The following is a 13,162-nucleotide window of genomic DNA, read 5'->3' as shown; positions in this document are numbered from 1 at the left end:
GACTGCTCAGAGCCCGGTCAACTAGCGCCGCCCCTCGACCACCGCGGGAAGACGTAGAACGTCTTTTCCCAGCGGCCGCACGTAAGACGTGGTCGGAAGTCGGGGATAGCCAAAGGCATTTCAGACTGCTGAAGCCAGAACCCTCGTAATGCATTTTGTAGAACAGAGACGTACGGGACGAGGGATTCCGTAAGGATACATATCAAAGTTGCAGTCCTTATTGCCAATGCTGTTTGGCGTTTTAACAGTGCTTTATAGTGCCGAATGAGGTATGATTGCAGTTTTTTTGCAGGAATAAATAATTGAAAATTCAAGTAGAGAAAAAATGCGCCGTTTTTTCCGGAAGCGGGAATCGAACCCACAACCTCCGCATAACGCGTGCGCTGCTCTACTATTGAGCTAGTTCCGCGGCGACTCCCTTCTCGACAATACGGCGGGGTTTTGTATTTACGACTGCTCAGAGCCCGGTCAACTAGCGCCGCCCCTCGACCACCGCGGGAAGACGTAGAACGTCTTTTCCCAGCGGCCGCACGTAAGGCGTGGTCGGAAGTCGGGGATAGCCAAAGGCATTTCAGACTGCTGAAGCCAGAACCCTCGTAATGCATTTTGTAGAACAGAGACGTACGGGACGAGGGATTCCGTAAGGACACATATCAACGTTGCAGTCCTTATTGCCAGTGCTGTTTGGCGTTTTAGCAGTGCTTTATAGTGCCGAATGAGGTATGATTGCATTTTTTTTTGCAGGAATAAATAATTGAAAATTCAAGTCGAGAAAAAATGCGCCGTTTTTTCCGGAAGCGGGAATCGAACCCACAACCTCCGCATAACGCGTGCGCTGCTCTACCATTGAGCTAGTTCCGCGGCGACTCCCTTCTCGACAATACGGCGGGGTTTTGTATTTACGACTGCTCAGAGCCCGGTCAACTAGCGCCGCCCCTCGACCACCGCGGGAAAACGTAGAACGTCTTTTCCAAGCGGCCGCACGTAAGACGTGGTCGGAAGTCGGGGATAGCCAAAGGCATTTGAGACTGCTGAAGCCAGAACCCTCGTAATGCATTTTGTAGAACAGAGACGTACGGGACGAGGGATTCCGTAAGGACACATATCAAAGTTGCAGTCCTTATTGCCAGTGCTGTTTGGCGTTTTAACAGTGCTTTATAGTGCCGAATGAGGTATGATTGCATTTTTTTTTTGCAGGAATAAATAATTAAAAATTGAAGTCGAGAAAAAATGCGCCGTTTTTTCCGGAAGCGGGAATCGAACCCACAACCTCCGCATAACGCGTGCGCTGCTCTACCATTGAGCTAGTTCCGCGGCGACTCCCTTCTCGACTATACGGCGGGGTTTTGTATTTACGACTGCTCAGAGCCCGGTCAACTAGCGCCGCCCCTCGACCACCGCGGGAAGACGTAGAACGTCTTTTCCCAGCGGCCGCACGTAAGACGTGGTCGGAAGTCGGGGATAGCCAAAGGCATTTCAGACTGCTGAAGCCAGAACCCTCGTAATGCATTTTGTAGAACAGAGACGTACGGGACGAGGGATTCCGTAAGGATACATATCAAAGTTGCAGTCCTTATTGCCAGTGCTGTTTGGCGTTTTAACAGTGCTTTATAGTGCCGAATGAGGTATGATTGCATTTTTTTTGCAGGAATAAATAATTGAAAATTCAAGTCGAGAAAAAATGCGCCGTTTTTTCCGGAAGCGGGAATCGAACCCACAACCTCCGCATAACGCGTGCGGTGCTCTACCATTGAGCTAGTTCCGCGGCGACTCCCTTCTCGACAATACGGCGGGGTTTTGTATTTACGACTGCTCAGAGCCCGGTCAACTAGCGCCGCCCCTCGACCACCGCGGGAAGACGTAGAACGTCTTTTCCCAGCGGCCGCACGTAAGGCGTGGTCGGAAGTCGGGGATAGCCAAAGGTATTTCAGACTGCTGAAGCCAGAACCCTCGTAATGCATTTTGTAGAACAGAGACGTACGGGACGAGGGATTCCGTAAGGACACATATCAAAGTTGCAGTCCTTATTGCCAGTGCTGTTTGGCGTTTTAACAGTGCTTTATAGTGCCGAATGAGGTATGATTGCATTTTTTTTTTGCAGGAATAAATAATTGAAAATTCAACTCGAGAAAAAATGTGCCGTTTTTTCCGGAAGCGGGAATCAAACCCACAACCTCCGCATAACGCGTGCGCTGCTCTACCATTGAGCTAGCTCCGCGGCGACTCCCTTCTCGACAATACGGCGGGGTTTTGTATTTACGACTGCTCAGAGCCCGGTCAACTAGCGCCGCCCCTCGACCACCGCGGAAGACGTAGAACGTCTTTTCCCAGCGGCCGCACGTAAGACGTGGTCGGAAGTCGGGGATAGCCAAAGGCATTTCAGACTGCTGAAGCCAGAACCCTCGTAATGCATTTTGTAGAACAGAGGCGTACGGGACGACGGATTCCGTAAGGACACATATCAAAGTTGCATTCCTATTGCCAGTGCTGTTTGGCGTTTTAACAGTGCTTTATAGTAACGAATGAGGTATGATTGCATTTTTTTTTGCAGGAATAAATAATTGAAAATTCAAGTCGAGAAAAAATGCGCCGTTTTTTCCGGAAGCGGGAATCGAACCCACAACCTCCGCATAACGTGTGCGGTGCTCTACCATTGAGCTAGTTCCGCGGCGACTCCCTTCTCGACTATACGGCAGGCTTTTGTATTTACGACTGCTCAGAGCCCGGTCAACTAGCGCCGCCCCTCGACCACCGCAGGAAGACGTAGAACGTCTTTTCCCAGCGGCCGCACGTAAGACGTGGTCGGAAGTCTGGAATAGCCAAAGGCATTTCAGACTGCTGAAGCTTACGGAATCCCTCGTCCCGTACGTCTCTGTTCTACAAAATGCATTACGAGGGTTCTGGCTTCAGCAGTCTGAAATGCCTTTGTCTATCCCCGACTTCCGACCACGTCTTACGTGCGGCCGCTGGGAAAAGACGTTCTACGTCTTCCCGCGTTGGTCGAGGGGCGGCGCTAGTTGACCGGGCTCTGAGCAGTCGTAAATACAAAACCCCGCCGTATAGTCGAGAAGGGAGTCGCCGCGGAACTAGCTCAATGGTAGAGCACCGCACGCGTTATGCGGAGGTTGTGGGTTCGATTCCCGCTTCCGGAAAAAACGGCGCATTTTTTCTCGACTTGAATTTTCAATTTTTTATTCCTGCAAAAAAAAAAATGCAATCTTACCTCATTCGGCACTATAAAGCACTCTTAAAACGCCAAACTGCACTGGCAATAAGGGCTGCAACTTTGATATGTGTCCTTACGGAATCCCTCGTCCCGTACGTCTCTGTTCTACAATATATATATATATATATATATATAGTTAGCGAATGGGAATAGGAAAATGAGGGTCTCGTTGCAATAAGACAGAAATGAGGGATGGCAGTAAAGAAAACCTCGGAAAGCAAAGGGGACGATGTGCTAGGTCATTGAACCAGATAAATAATTTGGAAAGAAAGGAAGTAAGTGGAGAAAAAAAATCCCGCCAGGTGGCATCCGAACCCACAACTTCCAAAACCTTATCCCACCAGACCGGTATTCTTTAGTTCGTGGTTTCGGATCCCAAAAGGAAGGTATTTTTTCTCTAGTTTCATTTATTTCAAATTCTTTATCTGGTTCAATGACGTACCACATAATCCCCTTTGCTTTCCGAGGTTTTTTTTACTACCAACCCCTATTGCTGTCATATATATATGTGCGTGCGTGTGTGCGTGCGTGTGCGTGTTTGCTTGCGTGTGTGTGCGTGCGTGCGTGTGCGTGTGTGTGTGTGTGTGTGCGTACGTGCCTGTGCGTGCGGGTGTGTGCATGCGTGTGTGTGTGAGTGTTTGTGAGCATACATGCGTGCAGGTATGAACCAACTGTGTCTCATGCAGTGGAATCACATGCCATGTGATGAATAACTGCAAAGGTCATAGTAAAATTCTCTACAGCAGACTTTTTCTCTACAGCGTTTCCGTCCATTTGCCTGCGAGGAACATACAAAAGCACCAATACACACATATTTCGGCGCAGGTCAAATAAGAAATATCGAAGCAAACTGTAAAGTGTGAACTACACCTTGTATCGTCGTATCGTGTCTTTGCACGCACAACTTGGGAACTGAAGGATAGTAATGCGGCGACATTAGTAAAAGTCCATAATGTATGCGCGAGTACAATGCAAAATGACATGGTGACTTTTGAATCTAATTGAACATTCATATGATCGCTTCTACTTCGTTTTTGTCACTGTCCCTATCATCGATTTCGTCGCCTGAGTCCGATCCGAGTAAACGTATAAGGTCGTCAATGCTTGCCTCAATGAGTCCGCCGCGTTGCCAGAACTCCGGTTCGATATTTTCAACATGAGAACACACGTGACGTCACTGGTCTGGCGTGACTACATTTATGCATTTACGCAGCAATTTTTCGACCTGAGCAAGAGTTAATGTCGTATTGTTAGCAGCGTCGTAACCTTTAACCTGGCTCCATACGAGTTCGATAAGATTGAACTCGCAATGATATGAAGAAATCCTAACGATATCGTGACCGGCAGCCTTAGCGACAACATCCACGTGACAGGCGGATTTTTTTTTGTTTTGGTTCACTAGCTCCAATGGTGGTGGTGGTGGTGAAACTTTATTTCCAAAAAGGGTCCTGAAGGACACCTGACCGGTGTCAAGGTGTAGAGGGCATCTCCCACGTCGGGACGGGGAGCCCGAGACTCTCCGCCGCTACGCGGGCCTTCTGGACAGCCCAGAGTTGATCGTTAAGTTCACTGCTCCTGAGAGCACTGTCCCACTTGACCTTATCCTCCAGATAGGAGGCTTGCGTAGCACAACCACACAACATATGACCCAAGTTCACATGCCCATCACACTTTGAACACGTAGCAGTTCCGTCGTAGTCCGAGTCGATGTGGCTCATCCTCCAAGGATTGGCCTATGAGTCCGTTTGTAACATGCGGAGAGTGACTGACTGCGCCCTGTTGAGTCCATTGTGTGGGAGCGCAAATTCCCGTCGATTTAAGTAGAAGTGCTTGGTGAGCTCGTTGTAGGTCTGAAGTTGATCCTTGAAAGCCCTTTGTGGAGACGGGGGTGGTTGGGAGGGTGCGCGGCTGCTGAGTCCTCGCGCCGCCTCGTGTGCGGATTCATTGAAGTTCCGCTGTCCTCCCCCGAGGTCGCCCATGTGGGCTGGAAACCAGACTATCGAATGATTACTAATGTGTCTATCTTCCAATAACTTGGAGACTTTGGCATCAACCACTCCCCTGGCGAAGGCTCGAGTGGCCACCCTAGAGTCGCTATGAATGACCTTATGTTGAGGATCAAGCAGAGCAAGTGCAATGGCCATTTGCTCAGCAACCTCCGGATTCTTGGTAAACACGGAAAGTGCGTTGCACATCCGTTCTTGAGCATCAATGACGGCTATCGAAAAGGCCTGTCTTCCATTTATCTGAGCAGCATCTACAAAAGCCGACTCCGTAGGGCTCTCGAGAGCTGCAGCTAGAAGTGCCTTGGCTCGAGACAGTCTCCTTCCTTGATTAAAGACAGGGTGGACGTTTCTGGGGAAAGGACGGACCACGATGGAGTCTCTGATTTCTCTGGTAAGGTGTTTAACACTCTCCTTATTCTGTTCGGTAAAGATGCCCAGAGTGACCAGAATGTCTCTGCCTGCTCTTGTGCCTGACAGTCGACCTACCTGCGCAGTGTGCTGGGCTTCTGCGATTTCTGATAACGTATTGTGATCCCCTAGTTTCAGTAGGAGATCTGTGGATGCATTGATAGGAAGCCCCAAAGCTACCTTAAAAACACGACGAATCATGGTGTCGAGGCGTTTCTCTTCGGTTTTCTTCCAATTGAGCATAGCCGCGACGTAAGAAATGTGGCATAGGACGAAAGCGTGGATAAGCCTGATGGCGCACTCCTCGCTTATACCCCTATTCCTGTTGAGAATGCGTCGAAACATTCGTAACGCGTTTTCAACTTCCCCGGTAATCTTCCGTAACATTAAGTTATTGGAACCGTTTCCTTCGATAATTAAGCCCAGAACTCTGATGGAATTGACCTCCGGAATGCGGAAAAAAAAAAGTTATCCGGAAAAAAAAAGTTCTCCGTTATATTGCAAATCTTGATTATCTCTCTCCAACGCATGCTACTTTTTTACAACATAACATTATCAGAGTTGAATATATATATGATTTCCGTATTCTTCACTCCTTTTATTTCTCGCATTGTGCCTTTAGATATTTTTTGATGAGTATTTCTGTATTAACATCTAAAGTAAACGCATTAAACATACGAAGCAGTGAGCCCTGGTTTCTTCCGAAATTTCGCAATAATTACAAACTGCAGTCATTGCAACATAACCTCCCATCTCTACTCAATAAATATCAATGCACTTCTAAGTTCTCAAAACAGGAACTAAGAACGTTTTTTGTTTATAAACAATAAATATTTGTTGGTACTGTATTTTTCTTTAGGTGGATGTATTTTGTATTCTCCTCTTAACTGTTTTTGTATTTCATTGTATTATGGATGGTGATTTTCAAAATTGACACATGACCTATCATATTGTTTTTTTTTCTCTCAATGTACCACTGTAAAACGTATTCTTTGGTGCTGTTTTTTTTAAATTACATGCTTGTATTATATTTGTATACCGCTTTTGTTGTACTTCCAATGTATTGCGAGCATGTTTTGTTTTTTAGTGTGGAATCGTGATGCCTTGGTTAGGGTTCTCGGGCCCAGTCAAGCTGTTCATACTCAGCTTTTAGCCCGTGAACCCTTCCAGAATGTTGTTGTTGTTTTTTCTGGAAAAATAAAAATTGAATTGAATTGAATTGAATTGATTCCCGTGCATGTCAAAAAGCGCCACGTTGGGCCTCCTGTCCTGCCCCCAACCCCTGGGCTTGCGCCCTGGTCTAGATGGGCTATAGAAAAGCAACTCCGACTTCTTTGAGGAGCATTTAAGACCCGCAGGGGCGAGGTATAGCTCTGTGGCCCTGACAGCTTTTTGCAATCGAGCCTCCAATTCACCGTCACTGCCCCCAGCACTCCACAGGGTAACATCATCAGCGTAGATGGTGTGTTCAACCCCCTCAATATCGAGAAGTGTTCTAGCTAATTTGGACATGACTAGATTGAACAAAAATGGAGACAGTACCGAGCCTTGAGGAGTTCCCCTTTCTCCAAGCTGGAGGGGTTCTGATATAATATCTCCAATGCGTAGGGAGGCGGTTCTGCCGCTGAGAAAAGATCGAACGTAAGAAAAGAAACGCTCGCCGAGACTAAGGTCCGATATGGCCTGAAGTATAGCCGTGTGGCGTATATTATCAAAGGCTTTTTCTACATCAAGGCCCAGAATGGCCCTTGTGTCTTGAGTGACCCGATCTAGCAGCTTCTTTTTGATCCGGAGCATAGCTTCCTGGGTTGAAAGACCCGGCCTGAAACCGATCATGGTATACGGGAAAAGCTGGTTATCCTCCGCATAAGCGGAGAGCCTGTTAAGCACAACATGCTCCGCAACCTTGCCGAGGCAGGATGTCAGAGAGATCGGTCTGAGGTTTTTAAGTCCGAGAGGCTTGCCCGGCTTAGGAATGAGTATCGTATTAGCGTGTTTCCAAGTATCTGGGACGTAGCCCTCTCTCCAGATAGTATTGATTTGTCTTGTTAGATAGCTGATGGAATTATCCCCAAGATTGCGAAGAACTCTGTTCGAAATACCATCAGGGCCAGCAGCAGATTTACTGTTAAGCTCCTGAATAGCAAAACGAACTTCGCCCTCCGAAAACTCTCCGTCAAGCGCGTGGTTGGGAGAACCCGTATACACTACTGTCGGAGGGACGAAAGTCTGCGTTTTTATAAGTGGCAAATACTGACCGGTTAGATCTTCCAAGAGCTCGTCATCCTTAGCTTCCTTCCGCGCCTTGTGAATTATTTTGCTCAGTAGCGACCGCTGGGTTGGCTTGGATCTGGAACCTCCCTCATCTAGTAGATGTCTGAGGAGACCCCAGCCTCTCCCTTTGCGAAGGTGGCCGTCTAAGGAATTGCATATCTCAATCCATTGTTGTTTACATAGAACTTTACAGTACTCCTCAATCTCTCTGTTCAGCAGCGCGATCTTTTTCCTAAGTCTCGTGTTCAGTCGTTGGCCTTTCCACCGTGCTAGTATTGATTGCTTAGCCTCAAGGAGATTAGCTAATCTGTGGTCCATCTTCTCAGTTCCAACATCCGTGAGGGTGGTTCTTTCTGACGCGTGAATGTCCAGCCCAAGCTGCTCTATCCAGCTCTCGAGCGGAGGATCTGCCTCATCGGGAGAGGCATCGAGATTAGCCCTCAATTTCCGGAACTTATCCCAATCAATCAGTTTAAACTCCCTCAGCTTCTTACAGACTACCTCGAAGCTGACGACTACAATATAGTGATCGCTGCCGAGGTCAATATCAGTATTCACCCAGCTAGGTTTCTCGATTCCCCGGACAAAAGTTAGGTCCGGCGTCGAGTCCCTGCACGTAGAAGTGCCGCATCTAGTTGGGTGACCCGGGTCTGTAATGAGAGTGAGACTAAGGTCCGAGGCGTGCGTCCATAACCTTTCACCCTTGCCGGTGGAGTAAGGGTATTTCCACGCTTGGTGAGGGGCATTGAAATCCCCACCAACAATCAGAGGAGCGTTACCGGCCAGCCATGCCACTTTAGTTAGGATGGCCTTAAAGCTCTGCCTCGATTCTTTTGGGCTACTATACAAATTGAGGATAAATATACTGCTGCTGTTGCCTATGTAATTGTTAGGAATTATCTCCACAGCGATAAATTCTACCTTACAATGCGACGTACGGAGCTCGTGTCGGATATAAGGGATCTTCTTATTTATCAAAATAGCCACACCCCTGCCTTTATCCTCCCGGAGGCTCTCCGCCTTGTATCCCGTGAAAGGGAGGTCAGCCGCAAGAGTCTCCTGAAGCAAAATAACATGTGGTTTCTCAGCTTGTGATCTAATAAACTGCTGGAGGGCCGCCTTTTTTGGGTTAAATCCTCGGCAGTTCCATTGCCAGGCTCTAAATGCTTTAGTTATCGAGGCCATCTTGACCGTGTGGGCTTGCGTTATTTAGGTTAGTATTACTGTGAGAAATACCGTGGTCTGCCAAAGGGTTGGGATAGATCTTCACCATAGCTGGAACTACCGTATCATTCAAGTATGCCTCGATCTTTTGCAGCCTAGCCCCGACGCTCTCCTCATTGTGCTCAATACGAGTGAGTCGGTCGTTTATCTGCTTGATACTATCATTAATCGCAGATAGAGCCTCCTTGATTTCCGACTTTGCCTTAAACTGCAACTGACTGGGCGGAGTAAGGGCCCGCTTCTTGGGAGCTGGGCACTCTGCGGCCTCGCCCTCTGACGGAGCAACCTCAATGGACCTTGGAACTTCGCTATCTGAGGGACGCTCGCCCTCTGACGGAGCAACCTCCATGGACCCCGGAACCTCGCTATCAGAGGGACTCTCAGAGGACTCGGACTTGTTACGAGTAATCTCTCTGCGGAGCTCGATCAATTCGAGAGTGAGCCTCTCTACCGCCGCCCTGAGGCTGTTGTTCTCCTTTTCCAGCGATAGAATCCTATCTCGTTCTAGACTACGATTCGTTTGGGTCATTGGCTGATCCGCGCCTTTTTCTTTGCCCTTAACCTTGTTGGCCCACGAGTCTGCGCCACCACCAGCCGCGAAACGCGCCTGCGGCCCTCTGGAGCGGGAGCGACCTCTGCTCCTGCTTGCGTCTCGCTTTTTTGATGACGCACGACGTCGGGACCGAGAGCGGCAGCGCGAGCTAGCTCGCCCCCTGGATTCGGACCTGTCGCTCACCGTCTGCGTCTCTTCCTTGACCATCTGTGCCTTCGCTCGCTCTTGACGTCTAACACGCACCACGTATGGCATCAAGTAGCGTTTCTTGCACGATTTATCCGCTGTCACATGCAAGCCCCCGCACAGCTTGCATTTCGGGTTGCACACATGTGGGTCACTTGGGTTGCGCACGCCGCAGCCCCTACATTCCGAAACACCGGGTGTCGGGCAAACGTCCTTCCGGTGTCCGATCTTTCCGCAAGCGTAGCACACGTCCACTTGTTTCCGACATAAGTAGCAGCGCACTAGAGTAGGTCCATATCTCACAAAGTTTGGTACACGAAGTCCATCGAATACAATAATAACAGATCCGGAGTTCTTGATTCTCTTGACGCCGAGCGCCAACGGGTTACGGTCGTTCAAAATGTTCCTTTCAAGGGTTGCAGGCCCGTCTGCGATGTCCACGTTTCTAATAACCCCCTTGCACGTATCGCTGGGGGCGGTCTCGTAAGCGTTGACTTCGAAGACCTTCCCGGCCACCGTTATGAACTTGATGCGAGCGTGCTTGTCCGCATTTTCTCTTAGAGGGGTGCTGGCCACCATAATGTTTTGCGTAATGTTTGGGCAGATTACGTCATGCAGCGTTTGCTCCGAGCTCAAGCTTGCCGCTTCGGTAATCGCCTTACCCACGGTGGGGCCCCCTTTCTCCAAATTCAATCCCCCTCTGGGGCGTATCACAATCTTGATGTGCTCCTGAGGCATGGGAGGCATGCGGGAGGCATTTACCACCCGATTCACGACGCTGGAAAACGGCCGGCGTGCACTCACCTTCTCTTCGCTAGCGTGGCTATCGTGCTGCTCTCGGCTGACTCGGCTGACTCGGCTGACGCGATGTGCTTTTCCGGTAGCCAAGACTGAACGTGACTCTTTAGTGTTAATGATGTTGGAACTTACTCGAGGTGAACACTGTGATAAGGGGCGTTGTCCATTACTATCAAACTGTTTGGTTTTATGTTAGGCAGAAGCTGTTCAGAGAACCACTTCTCGAAGCGGGGGCAATCCAATTCCTTCTGATAGTCTACAGTTACTTTGGTTGCCCGGAAAACGAGGCACGCAGCATTTACGAAGCCCTGCTTGCTACTGGCGTGCAACAGCATCAGTCTCCCACCTTTCCCACTTGGTGCCCGAAGACTCCTTGTTAAACCTTGCCGAAATGCTTCTTCTCGTGTGGTGACGTTCCTGTCCCCCCACACTTTTCCTTTTGTGTGGCCAGCATTGACCCATGTTTCGTCAAGGTAGTAGATGAGTCTGCAAGAAAAAATAAACATATAATTGAAGCATGCAATCACAATCAACAGAAACGGTGTATAAAAAACAACTAAAATACAATTACACATTAGACAGGAAAGAATGCAAAATTAAGCGCACAATGAACCTAATGGAAGCAACAGATCACCTACCACGAACGCATATTTAGTATTACGGATGAAATGAGACAGTCGGCACTGTTCAGCTAATATGTGCAAATGGCTACACCATGGGTGCTACCCAAGAACCAAGGCATGCCGACCAATTTTGCATAAGAAAAACGCTGCCTTAACGCGTGCCATGCGTGGAATCACCGACGTGGAAATACGCTGATGAATAACATGAGGCTGAAAATACCCGGGCATCTCCAAATCTGTTCTGTTGTCTGTTCCGCTGAAATATTGCATGCCCAGAACGGGCAAGGAAGAACGCTCGCGTTTGCTTCAATCGCAAACGCCAAAAGATGACGCTACCACATTTTAAGTGAAGTATCATTTGCCGGACGGGACTCGCGTTTTCTGTGATTGCAGCCAAACGGGCGTCGCGTTTATAGAGTCTAAGAGGAAGGCTTTAAATGGCGCAGAAATATTATAGATAGTTTTTAATTCTGCAACACGCTCCAAAACATAACATATACCGACTCTGGTACGTACTGTTTCTGGGCGCGGAGTTTTCAGAGGGTGCGCAGCTTCTGCAGCCGCCACATGACGATGTCGTTCCTTTCCAGTAGTCCACAATTTGTTTTCCTTTTTCGAAAGGCAAAACCGATATCATAGAATAGCCTTTCCATTGTTCGCACGATCATTTTAGGCATGTTCATGTCGCTGTCACTGGCAGTATCTCGAGCAAGTTTTCCCGCCGTCAGAATTTCATTTCGCAGAAAGTATTGATGCACTTTTCTTCGGAGAGCTGCGAGGGAGAAGCTGTCATAATATTGCAATCTTGCCTCCCCGGTTTTCACACGGTCATTTTTGACCGGGAGACGCAACCGCTTGCGCTACCGTCACTTCAAGGGGCCAGTGTTTATGCCAAGCCTAATGCGAAAGACACTGTGGTCGCTAACACCAGTGAGCACACTGACCTTCCGAAATGCGGCCCTCACAGACACTTGATGGTGGCTTTTGCTTATTTCCGTGTAAACTTTGTTTACCGATTTTTTTGGCTCTAGAGACAACTCTTGGTTCGACAACTCGTGACATGGCTGCAAAGCAGGTGAACTCACGAGGCGCCGCGGACATACGTCCGTAGGCGACGTAGACGATAAGGAAGCAGAGGACGCCATCTTTTTTTGAAGCTGTTGGAAACGAGCAACGAACGGCGAAAAACCACCAAACCTTAAACAGTGTGAAACAGAATTTTTTTCGACTACGCAAAATTTTTATTGATGATTAATAATCGAATTGCATAAAAAATAAAGATTCAGCGGTACCTGAATACACTAGTAATAGTTTCATCAAAGAACTACACGTTGGAGCGTTGTGAAAGAAGTGTGCTTCGGCGGCGTGGCTTTCAGCGTGCTGCCACAAAAGGTTGTGGCCCAGTATAGCCAGTCCTCGCTGTTCTGTGGTATAGCGTTCTAGGTTATGCGCTTGTCGCCGCAACATCTGTAGCCGCCACGTCATTCATGATCGAGGGCAGCAAACAGCATGATGAAAGCAAGGCAACAGACACAAAAATTCAGAGCCCTTCCACCCCGTGAAGAGGGATGGCCAGCAAAGCTGCGGTGCGGAGCCTCCACGTGAGGTTTGACTGGGTCGTAGTCGAAGGTGTGCACAAGCAAAACACGTTTGTTTGTAATTTGCGATTGAGCATTGTTCCTGGTTGTTAACTGAAAGTCAAGTCCTGTCCAGTCACTGCTCCTGACGCATGCTCAGCACGCTTCTTCACGAGCCGGCCATCAAGCGGCTCCGACGCAGCGTCAGACTTGGCTACTGCGAAATTGAGGCGCACACCTGGGCACGCGCCGCCTCCAGCGCGTATGCCGTGGCCATGACGCAACAC

At 48.7% G+C, this 13,162-nt stretch overlaps 1 pseudogene; it reads right to left on the bottom strand.

Moving 5' to 3' along the window:
* LOC144163883 (uncharacterized) overlaps window positions 1-12,443 on the bottom strand; it is a 28,578-nt pseudogene extending 16,135 nt beyond the window's left edge.
* Window positions 12,444-13,162: the final 719 nt, after the last annotated feature.

This window comes from Haemaphysalis longicornis, unplaced genomic scaffold, assembly GCF_048455015.1.
Source record: "Haemaphysalis longicornis isolate Haplotype H1 unplaced genomic scaffold, Haemaphysalis longicornis Haplotype H1 scaffold_13, whole genome shotgun sequence".
Lineage (NCBI taxonomy): Eukaryota > Metazoa > Arthropoda > Arachnida > Ixodida > Ixodidae > Haemaphysalis > Haemaphysalis longicornis.
The sequence above is the reverse complement of the archived record's forward strand: the minus strand, read 5'-3'. Positions and strand labels throughout refer to the sequence as shown.